Below are 15,576 nucleotides of genomic sequence, written 5' to 3' on the forward strand. Positions count from 1 at the left end.
TTACCACTTAATTATACCCTCATGTAGTAGCATACAATGTACAACATGTACATAATTAACTTAGGAACATTTGACCATTCCAAGAACTCACAAAAGTACAGATGATTTTTTCTTTTCTGCTAGAACATACTGTTTTGTTTTAAACATTGATGCTTCCTGTTTGGAGTAGTATTTCCATTTTGACTTACATAGCTGTTGTTATTAAAATGAACAAATACAAGGTCATGCCACATGATGGAGTTTCTTTTTTCATTAGAAGAAGATAAAATTGGGTAACTGAGTCATAACTTGTACTCTAAATAATTGTTGAAAATCTGGAGAAGTTTTTAAGATTGTTTTCCATTATAAGTGAATTGCTATTGTCTTAAATGGTGTGTATTTCAAGTATGTTCTTTTCAGAAGTGTTAAAGTGTTAACAGTATTTTGTAGTGTTATGAAGTTGGAAAATTTCTGTGTTCAGGCATTTTATTTCAAGTTATGATATCCAAGAAAACTTTTTTTTTGTTTTGTTTTTCAAGATAGGGTTTCTCTGTGGCTTTGGAGGCTGTCCTGGAACTAGCTCTTGTAGACCAGGCAGGTCTTGAACTCACAGAGATACGACTGCCTCTGCCTCCCTAGTGCTGGGATTAAAGGTGAGCACCACCACTGCCCAACTCCAAAAAACTCATTTTATAGATAGGTGGAATTTTTGTATTTTGTTGTTGTTGCTGCTGTTTTTGTTTTGTTTTGCTTTTTTTGAGACAGGGTTTCTCTGTGTATTCCTGGCTGTCCTGGAACTCACTTTGCAGACCAGGCTACCCTTGAACTCACAGAGATCCTCTGGCTTCTGCCTTCTGAGTACTGGGATTAAAGGTGTGCATCACCACTGCCAAGCATAGGCAGAATTTTTCAAATTATGTTTTTCTTTACAAAAATGCAGTATTTTTCAACTCTGATTCTTTGTAGGGGGTAGTATGGGGTTTTGGTGTTTATTCATTTTGTTTATTTGAGACAAGGTGTCACTAGGTAACATTGGGTAGCCTGTGTTGTATAAACCAGACTGGCTTTGAACTCAGAGATCTGCCTGTCTCAGCCTCCACGACCATACCAGGTGCATGGAGCCAGTTTTGTTTTTGTTTTTGGGTTTTTTGTTTATTTGTTTTTAGACAAGAGTCTCATATAGCCCAGGCTGGCCTAACTACCATGCCTGGCTCAACCTTATTTTTTATAAATTAAGTCTTTTTAGTAAATAATATCGTATAATGTAGGAGTATTTGTTTTAGTTACTCTTTTAAAATTAAGACTTGGGAGGTTTATATATTCATCTTAATTTTCTTCATGAGAAACTGGGAATAGGAGTGGTATATCTCTCGTGGCTACATGAATTTTTCCTTAAACAGTTTTCTAAGATGGTGGGGTTACTTTAGGTATGGTGCTTTTATGTGAAGCTGCTACCTCTGACCTGGATATTGGGAAGCGAAGGAGTAAGTTACATGCCACAATGTTCCAATTCTTCCTTTAATGCAGAAAAATGAACTCTCTCTAATTGATTTTTCCCTTTATACAGAATGTGAAAAAGAAACTGAAACTTCTAAGAAGAGTTCTCATATTATTCCACCAAAAACAACTAATAATTTTAATATAATCGAATTCTTTCCATTTTTTTGTTGGTTTGTTTGTTTGTTTGTTTTCACAGAAGCTCTGCTATGTGGCCAAGCTGACCTTGAACTTGCAATCCTCCTGCCTCAGCCTTCCCCATGTTCTTGTAGCCAGGTAACCTTCAATCCAAGCACTGGGGAGCCACAGGCAGATGGATCTCTGAGTTTGAGGCCAGCCTGGTAGTCTACAGAGCGAGTTCCAGGACATCCAGGGATACACAAAGAAACCTTGTCTTTAAAAAAAAAGAAAAAACTACAAGAATATCTTGGGTTTTTGTTTTTTGTTTTTTGTTTTTTTTTTCTTTTTTTGAGAGAGGGTCTCATATAGACTATCAGTTTCAGATTGGTTGACTTTGATCTTCCTATCTCCACCTCCCAAGTATTAGGATTACAGACAGTGCCATTGTGTCTGATTGTTTTTTTGCTGGGGACTGAACCCAGGGATTAGTATATGCTAGATAAGAACTTTACCAACTGAGCCACTTCTCCAGCCCCATCTGTAATCAACATTTTAAACACTGTATATGTGGGAACCAGACTTGATGGTTCTGGCCCTTAATTCCATACATTAAGGAAGGTGAGGTAGGAGGATCACAAGTTCAAGGTCTAACTGGTTTATAAAATGTGATAGAAGCCAGATGGCAACTTACTAAGACTCTGTCTCAAAATAAGCAAGTAAAAAGAGGACTGGGCATGTAAATCTGGTAGAGTGCTTGCCTAGCATGTACTAGGCTTTAGATTCAATCCCTAGTACCCCAAAACAACAGGAAAAAAATATGGCCAGGCCTGGGGATAGAGCTTTAAGGTGGTATGATTGTCTTATATAGACAAGATCACTAACAGTACAAAAGGGGTGTGTGTGTGTGTGTGTGTGTGTGAGAGTATGTGTGTGTTTGAATCTTAAACTCACTTTAAAAATTAAATACTTGGGAGGCAGAAGGAAGATTGATGCAAGTTTTGAGGCCAGACTGGTGAACATACATAGCAAGTTCCAGGCCAGACAGAGCTGCATGTTGAAGACTTTTCCTTGAAACAAAATAAACAAAAAATTCGGTGGGGAGTGGGAGCACACATCTATAATTCCATAACGTGGGACATGGGGCCTAAGAAAATCAGTAACAAGGAACCCTGGCGGCATCTACTCTTTATGCTTTAGAACACTTACATATTGTTGCATGTGGTGGCATAGTTTATGATCCCAGTACACCAGACTGAGACAAGAGGATTGCTGCCTGTACTATGTAGTAAAACCCTGTCTCAAAAATAAAAAAATCTTTACAAAGTGACACACTTGTAATAAGGAGATCAAGGACATCCTCTGCTACATAGTGAGTTTGAATCCACCTTGGATTACACAAGCCCTTATATCAAAAAAATATTCACACATTGGAAGATGCCTATAATATAATTTCTTATTAGCATAATTTCTGGAATTTCATTAAAATATACAAATTATTTATTCCTAATATTTATTTTCCATAAAAAAGGATTAGATTTTCAATTTGACAGATACTTTTGCCAAGCATGGTAGCACACATCTATAATCTAGGCACTCGGGAAGCAGGTACATCTCTGAGTTTGAAGGCAGGTTGGTCTTCAAAGCAACTTCCATGCGGTTTGCTGCTGTATAGTGAAATCCTATCTCAAAAATTAATACAAATAAGCCCTTCATGTTATAATATATATATATATATGTATGTATATATATATATACCATTTAATATATAATACATGTATGATTTTTTAATTCTCTGGATTTATTTTTTTAAGTATTTTCATTTATAATTTATTTCTTTTGGGGTGTGTGTGTGTGTATGCGCGCGCGCGCTCGTGTGTGCATGAGAATGTGTGTGAACATGCCACAACATTCATGTTGAGGTCAAAGTAGGAGTTTGTTCTCTCCTCCTACTCTACTATATGGGTCCTGGGGATCAAATCCAGGAAGTCAGTCTTAGCAGCAAGCACCTTTTACTGAACCATCTTGCTGGCCTAATCGTGATTTGTTGTTTTAATTTTGAATTTGTAAAACATTTTTTTGTTTTTAATATATTCCAACTGTAGTTTCCCCTCCCTCCATTCCTATTACCTCCCCCACTCCCCTCTCCCCCAAATCCACTCCTCCTCTATTTACCTTCAGAAAAGAGCAGGCCTCCCTAGAATATCCACCAAACACAACATAGCAAGATACAATAAGAGTAAGCACAAACCCTCATGTTAAGGCAGGATGAGGCAACCCAGCAGGAGGGACAAGGTCCCAACAGCAAGCAAAAGACACCCCCACTCTCACTGTTAGGAGTTCCACAAAACACCAATCTAACAAACAGATATATATGCAGAGGACCTAGTTCCAAACCGTGCAGGCCCCATGATTGCCACCTCAGTCTCTGTGAGCCCCTATGTTTCCTGTTTAGTTGAAGTCTCCTGGTGTCCTTGACCCCCCCTGGCTCCTGCATTTCTTCCTCCCCCTCTTCCTCAGGGTTCCCAAAGCTAGAAGGAGAGGAACCCATTGGAGATCTCTAATTTGGGCTCTCTCCCTAATGTTTGGCTGTAGGTCTCGGCATCTGCTCTCATCAGCTGCCAGCAGTAGCCTCTGCTGATGATGATTAGGTTAGGCACTAGCATATTGTTAGGAACCATTTTTTTCTAACGTAGGTCTCTGGCCTATCCAACCTCTAGTTCCCGGTCATCCAGGTAGTGGGCATGGGCTCTCTCTCAGGATGTGAACCTCAAATTAGACAAGTCATTAGTTGGCCACTCCCACAAGTTCTATGCCTCAATTGCCCCAGTATATCTTTCAGGTGGTATAGATTATAGATAGAAGGTTTTGTGGCTGGGTTGTTGTCCCAGTCCCACATCTGGTAAGCCCTGCCTGGTTACAGAGGGTGACCAGATCATGCTCTAACTCCTCCATTACAACAAGTCCTCCATAAGATCACCCTCGTAGAAACTTAGAAATAGACTAGGTCTCCATATCATGCACACACACACCCAAATGCCTTCCAGTTCCAGTCATGTTTCCCAATACTCTCTCCCTCCATCACCCCTACCCCCACCATGCCTGATCTCCCCTGTTCTCTTTACCACTGGCCCTCAGTCCACCTGATAACTCTATTTCCCCTTCCCAGAGGCATCCATGCATTCTCCTTTAGAGTCTCCTTGTTAGTTAGCATTTCTGGGTCTGTGGATTGTAGCATAATTTACTTAGCAACTAGTATCCTTTTTTTTTTTCTTTTTGTTTTTTTATTTTTGTTTGTTTGGTTTGGTTTGGTTTGGTTTTTGGTTTTTCCAGACAGGGTTTCTCTAGCTTTGGAGCCTATCCTGTAACAAGGTCTATAGACCAGACTGGCCTCGAACTCACAGAGATCCACCTGCCTCTACCTCCCAAGTCCTGGGATTAAAGGCGTGCACCGCCTGGCTGATTTTTTTCCATTTCTATTTTTTCATTTCCTTGCAAATTTCATGTTTTTTTAACAGCTGAGTAATACTCCATTGTGTAAATATACTACATCTTCATCTGTTCTTCAATTGAGGGGCATCTAGGTTGTTTCCAGTTTCTGGCTATTATAAATAAAGCCACTATAAACACAGGTGAGCTGTTGTCTTTGTGGTAGGATGGAGTTGTCCATTAGATAGATGCCCAAGACTGGTATAGCTGGGTCTTGAGGTAGATCAATTCCCAGTTTTCTAAAGAAACACCATATTGATTTCCATAATGCAGTTCCAAACATCAATGGAGGAGTGTTCCTTTTGCTCCACATCCTCGGCAGCCTGAGCCATCACTTGTGTTTGATCTTAGTCATTCTGTCCAGCGTAAGATAGAATCTCAAAGTAATTTTGATTTGCATTTCCTTATGACTAAGGATGTTGAATATTAATTTGTTTCTCAGCTATTTTCTTTCCTCTATTTAGAATTCTCAATTTATATCTGTACCACATTTCAGAATTGGATTATTTGGTTTGTTGATGTCTGGTTTCTTGAGTTCTTTTTATATTTTGCATATTGGCCCTCTGTCAGATGAGGAGTTGGCGAAAATTTTTCCCATTCTGTAGGCTGCCATTTTGTCCTATTGATGGTGTCCTTTACCATACAGAAGCTTTTTGGTTTCATGAGATCCCATTTATTAATTGTTGATTTTATTGTCTATGCTATTCGTGTTCTGTTCATAAAGTTTTCTCCTGTGCCAGTGTCAAGGTCATTCCCCATTTCTTCTTCCATCAGGAACAGTGTGTATGGTTTTATATTGAGATCTTTGGTCCACTTGGACTTGAATTCTGTGCAGGGTAAGAAATATGAATCAATTTGCATTCTTCTACCAGTACCATTTGTTGAGGATGCTTTATTTTTTCCATTGTATAATTTTAGTTCCTTTATCAAAAATCAGGTGTTTATGTCAGAGTTTTCAATTTGATTCCATTGATCAAAGTGTCTGTTTACATGCCAACACCATGTGGTTTTAATTACTATAGCTCTGTAGTAGTAGAGCTTGATACTTTTAGCATTTCTTTTATTGTTCAGGATTGTTTTAGCTATCCTGGACTGTTTTGTTATTTTTGTTAGGATAGCCATTTTTACTGAGTTGATCCATAAAAATGGGAGATCTTTCCCTCTGTTCTCTTTTTTTTCTTCAATGACTTGAAGTGTTTGCTTTGGTTTGGTTTGGGGTTTTGTTTGTTTTTAGGGGGAGTTCAAGACAGGGTTTCTCTGTCTAACAAAGCCCTGGCTGTTCTGGAACTTGCTTTGGAGACTAGGGCAGGCTTGAGTTCACAGAGATTTCCACCAGCCACGTCAGTCCAAAAATAACACACAGAGACTCTATTATAAAACTGATGGCCAGTGGCTAGAGCTTCTTATTGGCTACCTCTGTCTTAAATATTAATTCATTTCCACATGGTCTTACCCGGGAGAGAGAGAGTCCAGGCGTCTTATTCTTCTCCTGGCCTACATCTTGATTTCTCCTTACTACCTCTCCCAGAATCCTCATTGTCTCCTAGTCCCGCCTATCTTGTCTTCCTATTTGCCATATTTACATAATGACATCTCCCATTAAGCAGTGATCCTTCTGTTTCTATTTTTTGGAAGTCTGGTTTAATTATGCCCTAAAACCATCTGGCCCTGGGCTTTTTTTGGGTTGGGAGACTTGTAATGACTGTTTCTATTTTCTTAGGGGTTATAGATCTATTTAAATTGTTTATCTGGCCTTGATTAAGTATGTCCTTAAGTTTCTCTACATTTCCTCCGTGACTGTTATTATGTCCCCCTTTTCATTTATGATTTGTTAATTTGGATATTCTCTCTCTCTGCCTTTTTATTAGTTTGGATAAGAGTTTGTGTATTTTGTTGATTTTTTTTTTTTCTCAAAGAACCAACTCTTTGTTTGGTTGATTCTATTGTTCTCTTTGTTTCTATTTTATGAATTTCATCCCTCAGTTTAATTATTTCTTGTAGTCTACCTCTCTTGGGCATGCTTTCACATATGCTGTTAATTTGCTGTGAACTTTCCCCTTAGCACCGATTTCTTAGTGTCCCATAAGTTTGGGTATGTTGTATACTCATTTTCATTTAGTTCTAGGTACACCACTACCCAGCATCTTTTTTTAAAGGTAGTCTCACTATATAGCTGGAATTACTATGTAGAAAGAGCACACTAGCATCTGAACTTCTTATGTAGATCAGGGTGGCCTTGAACTTCTGGCTCTATACTTTCCCTTCTGAGTGTTGAATTACACATGTGCTCCACCACACATGGACTTTTTTCTTTAAGATTTATTTTTATAATGCTTAATTATAAATGTCTATGTATGGGGATGTGTATGTGAATATAGGTGCCCTTGGAGGCCACAGATGTTGGAACCCTCCTGGAATTGGGATGTTACATGTGATTGTGTGCTGCCTGATAAGAGTGTTTGGAAGTGAACTTGTGTCCTCTCCAAGAACAATCCATAGTTTTAGCTGTTGAGCCATCTGTTCAACTTTGTGCTTGGCCTTATTTTGTATATCGGAGATGATTTCATATGCGTCAAGCTGATCTCACACTTAACATGTAGTCTAAGCTGGCCTTGAATACCTGATATTCCTACCTTCTCTTCCCAAGTGTTGATTATAGACATAAGACAATATTTTAACATTAAATTATTGAGAATTGTGATGCTTTTGTGTAATTAATTAATCTTTTTTATCTCTCAAGATAGGGCCTTGCTATGCAGACCTGGGTAGCCTGGAACTTTATAGACTGACCTAGCCTTATATTTGCTGCAACTCTGCTGCCTCTGCCTCTGCTCATGAATCCTGAGTTATACACATGTACCATCATGTCTATAAAGTATGATATATTTAACGAAATGTATTGTTTCATCCACTTAAATTGCACAAGTATATAAATATTGCAAAAATATTGCAATTGTAGTGGAGTAAGCTTATGAGAAATGTAAACTCTCCAAGATTAAAAAATAGAGGTGAGATCCAGGTGTGGTGGTGCACACCTTTAATCCCAACACTCAGGAGGCAAAGGCAGGTGGATCTCTATGAGTTTGAGGGCAGCCTGGTCTACAGAGTGAGTTCCAGGACAGCCAGGGCTACATAGTGAGACCCTGTCTGTGGCAGGGTGGTGGAGGGGATGGGGAGGGTATAAGAGTGACTCTCAGAGAAGCCCCTTTTCCTCCTAACTGTTGTCTTTAAAATCCATATTAAAATGATAAACCCTGTTTCTAAAAATGGGGCTTAAGTCTATTGGAAAGCTGTTTCTTAGGAAACGTTCCTCTCTGGAAGTATACAACCTACACTGTCCTGGTGATTTGTTAGGTGCAACCTGATGATTATCCTTCTTTTTTTTTCTCACAGTGATGTGTGTGGCTGGAATTGGACTCGTTGTGTTATTCTTCAGTTGGATGCTCTCTATATTTCGATCAAAATACCATGGCTATCCATACAGGTATATTCTTAGTTTACCTATACTTAAAATGATTACTTAGTATTGCATTATATTTTATTTTTCTTTTCTGGTTTTTGGTTTGGTTTGATTTGGTTTTGGTTTTTTGAGACAGGGTTTCTCTGTGTAACAGTCCTGAAACTCATTCTGTAGACCAGTCTGGCCTCAATCCTCCTGCCTCTGTCTCCCAAGGGCTGGGATTAAAGGCATGTGTCACCAATGCCCAGCCTATAATATTTTATTGCTTACCTTTTTACTCCTTCATTTTAAAGTCTCCTGGCTTCTACTTCTTTTTCTGTTTTGTTTTTGCAACAGGATCTCACCTACCCCAGGCTGGCTTTAAACTCTTGATCCTATTGTCTCTGTCACCAACATTTGAGAATCACAGGTATACACTACCATACTCAGCCTTTTGGAGGAAGTAATTTTATTTGAGTGAGTGTTTTATGTTTTGGTGGTGTTTTTTGAGTCAGGGTCTTAACTGTGTACCCATCACTGACTTGTAATTCATTATGTACACCATACTGCCTATGAACTTAGTAGCAGTGTTACTGCATCCCAAGTGCTGGTATTAGTGGCATGTACTTCCCCTGGCCTGTGTTTGTGTGGTTCTCTCTGTCTCTGTCTCTCTCTATCATCCTCCCCCCTCCTCTCTCTCCTTTTTGAGAGTCTCACTATATAGATGAGGCCAGCCTCCAAACCAGATATCTGCCTTTCTTTGCCTCCCAGTGCTGGAATTAAAGGTGTGTACTACCATACCCAGCTGTCTGGTAATTACTTTTGTGGTGTTACAAGGAATTTTGTTTGTGGGTTTTTTTTTCTTCTTTTTTGTTCTGGGGTGGGGGTGGGTTCGAGGCAGGGTTTCTCTATGTAATAGCCCTGGCTGTCCTTGAACTCACAGAGATCTGCGTGCCCCTGTCCCCCCACCACCAACAACTGCTGGTATCAAAAGCTTGCGCCACCACTGCCCAGCATAATTTTTATTTTTCAAAGATTTATTTCTATCTATATGAGTGTTTACTGCATATATATATGTGTGTGTGTGTGTGTGTGTGTGTGTGTGTAGCACATGCATGCCTGATGCCCACAGAGGTCAGAAGAACGGGTTTAGGGCTTGTGGAACTGGAGTTAATCATCAGTTGTGAGTTGTCATGTGGGTGCTGGGAATTGAACTTGAGTCCTCTGCAAAAGCCCCAAGTGCTCTTAAGTGCTGTGCCTTCACTCCAACTTCCATAATTTCTGTTTTAATACAACATCATCCTACAATACACCACCATAAATACTAAGCCAGTTATGATATTACAGGCCTGTAATCCCAGCACTCAGAAGTAGAGGGCAGGAATCCAACTTGGATGGACTATATGAGACACTGTCTCAAAAAAACAAAGACTCCTGGGCCATTCAGTGTTTCTCTTTTTGTTATTGATACTCAGGTCATGTTACATATATTAAAATCGACATACTATATATTTATAAGAAGTAAAATTTATTTTTCTATCAGACTAATGTATTTTGTTATATATTTTGTTTCAGTTTTCTGATGAGTTAAAGAGGATTCCAGAGACACATAGACCCTGTGGTAATAATGGAAACTGAATAATAGTAAATATGTGGTGTTTGAAGAAGAATGCAACTCATGTATTTTATATTACCTCTTTTTTTGTCAAGTGATTTAAATAGTTAATCATTTAACCAAAGATGTGTAGTGCCTTAACAAGCAATTGTAAGATCATGAAGTATTTGGAATTAGTCTCCTCTTAACCGTCCCATCCCTATGAGCGTATGAAACATTTGATTTTGTAGAATTAAGTACTTTATTAAAAAAAATTAAAACTACTACTTTGTTTTACTTAGAGCAAAACTTAAAACTACTTTACTTAACTTTTGGTCATCTAATTTTATCTTATCCAAGGTTGGGGATGGAAGGTTCTAAGCAGGAATTAATTTCCACTTCTGCCTATTACAAACAACTGCATCTGGAAGCCATCATTAGTTTTCCTTTGTGCAGATGTATGTGATTTACATCTTTCCTTGGGGCCAAGGTATCATATGCACTATGTGAACTTCTGAAAATGGACCATGTAGCCTTTGGAAAGATAAATCTGTCTTCCTGTATCTTTCCTACTAAAATTAGAGCTACATATGCCTCTTTTACACATTAAAAAGTACCTCTAACTATAAGACTATGATTTCTGCATGAGTGTGCTCTACCTTGTACATGGAAAGATTTCTGATTTATTCTGTTTCTAGTTTTATTAAAGTGGCCCTTCTCTAATAATTATAATTTGTTGCTAAAATGTTAGTATAACTTATAAATGGTCTCAGATGTTTGTGTAAGTTAGTTAGACGTTGTTGTTGATCTCATTTTTACCTAACAGAAAAATAAGCTGTGTTGTGTTCATGGAAAGGACTCTCTTAGAATGAGAAAAGAAAACCATGAAATACTGATTTGTTGCCTATGGATAAAAATGAAACATTTTGCCAGGCTTTTGGCAGATACAGGCTGATCTTTGTGACTTTGTGGCCAGCCTGGGCTACATAATGAGACCCTGTCCCCTGTCTCAAAAAAAAGAGAGAGAGATAAATGTAAATGTTGTTAAGATGTTGGTAGACTGCTTGCCCAGCATGGGTGACACTCTGGGTTCAATCCTCGATGCCACCAAAAAAAAAAAAAAAAAACTTCTTGAAACCTGGTCTTTTTTTTTTTTTTTTTTTTTAATGCACATGTTCCTTGAAACCTGGGCTATTTTTTAAATAAGTATTTCTTCAAGCCTGGTCTAGTTTTTGATTTTTATTTGTGTGTTTGTTTTCTAAAAGAAATGTGTTGAAACCTGGTCCTGTTGGTTTACTTTGCCTTTTTGTGACCTAGCACTGACTGGTCTTGAACTCCTGTATGGAGACCTGGGTCACCTCCACCTCACAATGATGCTCATGTCTCAGCTTCCTAAGTGCTGGGATTATAGGCATACATTGCCATTGAACCTAGTCTGCTTCCTGCTATCATTTTAGCTTTTATTTTCCCCCATCAATTAGATATACAAAGAATGGTGATGTACATGTCTCAGCTCTTAGCTACCCTGGTTACTGAATTAGGATCCCTGAAGTCTGGCATCATATTAACACCTCATTTCAAAAATGTGTATAATATAATTGTGAAGGGATTTTGTTTGAATTTTGGGTTTTTTCCCTCTGATAGTAAAATAACCATATAGACTAACCAAATTCTCATGAGGGATATTTAAGTCATGGTTATATTATGTCTAACTTTGACCTCCAACAAAGTTATGAAGAGTAACTTGAAATGCCACTGTTATTAAAGTGTGGAGTTGGGATGTAGTTTAGTGGTAGAGCACTTGGCTAGCATGTATGAGGCCCTGTGTTCAGTCCCCCAAAAGTGAGAATTGTAACTGTGAAACAACATAAAAAATTATTAGAAATATTACATTTAAGAGATAGAGATGGGTATGTGGTTCAATTGATGCAGTGCTTGCCGAACATCTAGGAAACCCTGGGTTCCATCCACTACATCACATAAGCCAGATGCGGTGCATGCATGTAATCCTGGCACACTCAGGAGACAGACAAGAAGCTCAGAAATTCAAGCTCAGCCTTGAATACATAGTGAGTTTAAGGCCAGCCAGAGCTACATGAGACCCTATCTCAAAGACAAACATACTGTGACTGTTTCCTGCTATTGGTTATGTAATATCTCTCTCCTGTCTTATATAATAGAGGTTTGTGGAAAGAAGACATAATTGTCCCAGAAGAAATTTTCGAGGATTTGTTTGTTGTTGTTACAAATTTGATGAGTAAGTGGATATAGTTGACTGTTTCTTATAAATTGAGTGATTCTGAATGTCTTGTCTGCTATTCTTGTATTTGTCTCTGCCAAATGAAGTTAGGCTGTGATTTTTAGGAATCTTGTAAGATTGAACGAACTGGGCAGTACTCGTGCTATGTACCCTCTGTAGCTCCAAGTCAGTGTTCTGTCTGTTTTCTCTCTGTTTAAGAGCAGCACTCTTCAGGATGAAGAAAGGCACGCTCTGGCTAAAATCTGTGAAAGCAGATTTTCTCCACTTAAAATAGTGTTACTTTTGTGGAAATTTTAAATTTAGCTTTTATCTGAAGTGCCTTAAGTAGATTCTTAATTTACTTTTCTAGTAATGGTTTAAATATAATTCATTATGTATTTTAATATACTGTTCAAAAATGATACATTATTATGGCAAAGATAACCAAATGTCTGGCTTACTGCTTCCTATCAATAAACTTTTGCAATCTAAATCCAGGTGTTTCATTCCCTCTTGTATTCATTTCTCTTCTGTTACGGTTCCAGAATACCCTGACTAAAGAAAAGGTTCATTTGGCTCCCAGTTCCAAGGGAATATATTGTTGAGAAGACACAGCAGCTGGAGCATGAAAGCCACAGGCAGTCAGGAAGCAGAAGGAGGACAGGGAGTAGAGCCAGGTTATATTACCCCAAAGCCTGCCCCCAAGGATGTACTCTAGCACAACCTCACAAACACTACTAGCTAGAGATCAAACAAATGAGTCTATGAAGGCATTTCCCATTTAAACCACAGCACCTCTATAGAGGAGTCAATTTGAAGTATCCAAAGGGGATTGTCTCTTAAGAACTATTTATTGTCTTGACAAGTGGAGGTAGGTGTGATTAGGTAATTGAATATTAGGAAATGTGAAGACGCTCTGACAAGTGAAGAGATCCGGGGTTAATGCATGTTTTGTGACCACATGATGACAGGCAAGTCAGTTAAATCTTTCTGAACCTACTTTATTCTGGGAGGGCGATGTGTTGGACTGTTTGTTACCTCAAAGATTTATACTTAAATAGAATGTTAGGGATGCAGGGTTGAGTTTTTTTTTTTTTTTTTTTTGTTATAGTTTAAACAAAGTCTCTTACAGTTCAGGTTGGCCTCAAATTCACTGGGTAGCCCAGGCTGACCTTGATATCCTGGCCCTCTTGCCACTGTACAGGTTTACTCTTTTTAAAAATACTTGTATTGTCAGGAAGTGGTGACAGATGCCTGTAATCCCAGCAGAGAGTCAGGGCAGGCAGATGTCTGTAAATTCAAGGCCAGCCTGGTCTACAGAGTTCCAGGACAACCAGGGCTGTTAACACAAAGAAACCCTGTTGTAAGAGAAATTGTGGCTAGCATACCCAAGCCACAGGTGCCCAGGCCAGCCTGAATGGACATGCCAAGCAGGTACTTCCTGAGCCAAGCCTGCCTCTATGCCCAGAGACTGCTGACAAAGAGACACCTGACCAGAGACACCAATGAGGGAAGGACATACAGCAGAGTCAGCGCCTGAGCCAATAGGACCTTGGGATGGGGTATAAAGGCAGGACTAACTTCCTTAATAAAGGAGTCTGCAGCATGCTGTGCTGCTCACTGACCCCAGTGCCTGAGTCGTTGGTGCTGTGTCTTCTCACACCCTCCCACAAGGGATGTCTGAGCAGTGTCACCCGCAACACCCTGTCTCAAAAAAAAAAAAAGGAAGAGAGAGAAATTTGTATTTGAGAATTTTATGTATGCATGCAATGAATTTTGCCCATATTAACCTTCCAGTCTGTCCCATAACTCCTCCCAGCTTTGTTTTCTCTTTTTCTTTTTTATAGCACAGTGACTCCAATTTGTGCTGCCCATACATACATTCAGTGAGTGTGGAGCTATCACTAGTGTGTGATGGTTTTCTTCATTGGATATAATAGTAATCTCATTTGGTGTTGAATTAAATCAGTTGAAATACAGATTGTTTTGTGATAACATTTCCGAAGTCGTAAAGGTGCTGGTGAACATAGTACAGATTGTTTAATATGTATCAAGCCAGACTTGATGCCAGCATTTAGGAGGTAGAGTCATCAGGACTGGAGATGAAGATAAGCCTGGGCTACAAGAGACCCTGTCTCAAAAACATTACAAAGAAAAGGAAGAAGAAAGAAAATAACCCAGAGGGTGGTGACAAAGGCCTTTAATCCCAGCAATCAAGAGGCTGAGTTCAAGGCCAGCCTGCTGATCTACAAAGTTGAGTTCCAGGACAGCCTAAACTGTTACACAGAGAAACCCTGTCACAGAAAAACATACAAACCCTAAAGCCTGAATTATATTTATTTTAAATTTAAATACTTATATCTTTAATAGTTTACATAATAGAGCAGAGTAGGAAAGAGCTCTGAAGGAACTTAATGCAAGGTCATCTTCAGCAACATAGTGAGTTAGAAACCACCCAGACTACCGCAAACCTTGCCACAAAAAAACAAACCAAAAAACATCATTGAACTAAGTTTTAGAAAGATGGTGCCTGGAACCTGTAAATCCACAGTTAGATATGATGATATGGGCCCTACCCATTCTGAGCAGGGGGGACGGTATGCTGATAGTATTGAAAGCCAAAGCCAGAAAGACAGTAGATATGCTTAAATTTAGTACCTTCATTGCTTTGCTGAAGAAAACCTGCCCTAGAAAAATGAAGCAATTTACTGAAGGTTATGCCAAGGAAATGCTTACAGGTTTCCCATTTTGCTGAATATACCCTATGGATTATATTTCACTTGCAGATGCAAATTGCTCTCTGGAGACCATAGTCCACCTTGATTGCTTCCTGACATCCAGATTTCTGGAAGAAGTCCTAATGAAAAAGGCATTTCCCTAGAGAGCCTGAATCATGCAGGTGCCCTAAAGGAGTGAGTTTTGATTGACACTCTTTAGTCTGTGAAAGTAGAATGTAGGTGAGGAGATAGACTTTTGCCAGGAAGTGAAGCAAGACTATTAATAACCTAGAGATGCTTCTGAACTTTGTGCAGAAGTGTCACTTAAACCTTTACTTTCCTTCATGAAATTAAAGGGTTAAAATATCAGTGTAAATTAGCATAGTGACATGACACCCGTAATTCCAACATTTAGAATGCAGAGTGAAGCTGGAGAATCGGGAATTCAAGGTTAGCCTCTGCTGCACAGTTTGAGGTTAGCTTGGACTACATGAGTCTGTCTCAA

At 38.9% G+C, this 15,576-nt stretch overlaps 1 long non-coding RNA gene across 1 annotated transcript; it reads left to right on the plus strand.

Annotated features, from left to right (window-relative positions):
• Window positions 1-1,367: 1,367 nt before the first annotated feature.
• LOC127218435 (uncharacterized) lies at window positions 1,368-12,847 on the plus strand. Its single transcript, XR_007834193.1, has 3 exons — window positions 1,368-1,463; window positions 8,476-8,566; window positions 10,097-12,847. It is a non-coding gene; the product is annotated as an uncharacterized LOC127218435 (long non-coding RNA).
• Window positions 12,848-15,576: the final 2,729 nt, after the last annotated feature.

This window comes from Phodopus roborovskii, unplaced genomic scaffold, assembly GCF_943737965.1.
Source record: "Phodopus roborovskii unplaced genomic scaffold, PHOROB, whole genome shotgun sequence".
In the NCBI taxonomy this organism is placed as follows: domain Eukaryota; kingdom Metazoa; phylum Chordata; class Mammalia; order Rodentia; family Cricetidae; genus Phodopus; species Phodopus roborovskii.